Genomic DNA, 336 nt, shown 5'->3' on the forward strand with positions numbered 1-336 from the left:
GAAAGAAAGAGACAATACCAGAGGCAATCACAATTTCAGCCTTTATAATCATCCAAAACAGCGCTGCAGGGCATGTGCAGATGAGCAAGGTGGGGCTGGATGTATTATGTACCTCTGAATTCCTTTGGTGAGATTCACGTATTAAATACATGTACAGTTCTGATTAATTGGAAACATGTCTGCCGTTTTACATTCAAAGCTTGAGAGTTGGAGTTACATTTTTCATCACTTTGCCATTTTCAGGTTTGAGAATTTACAGTATCACTATATTCATTTGGGAATGTGGTGACAAACGTGTGACATAAATCCATTGTCAAGTCAAGTATCATTACAGAT

This window comes from Astyanax mexicanus, chromosome 7 (assembly GCF_023375975.1).
Source record: "Astyanax mexicanus isolate ESR-SI-001 chromosome 7, AstMex3_surface, whole genome shotgun sequence".
Classification (NCBI taxonomy): domain Eukaryota; kingdom Metazoa; phylum Chordata; class Actinopteri; order Characiformes; family Acestrorhamphidae; genus Astyanax; species Astyanax mexicanus.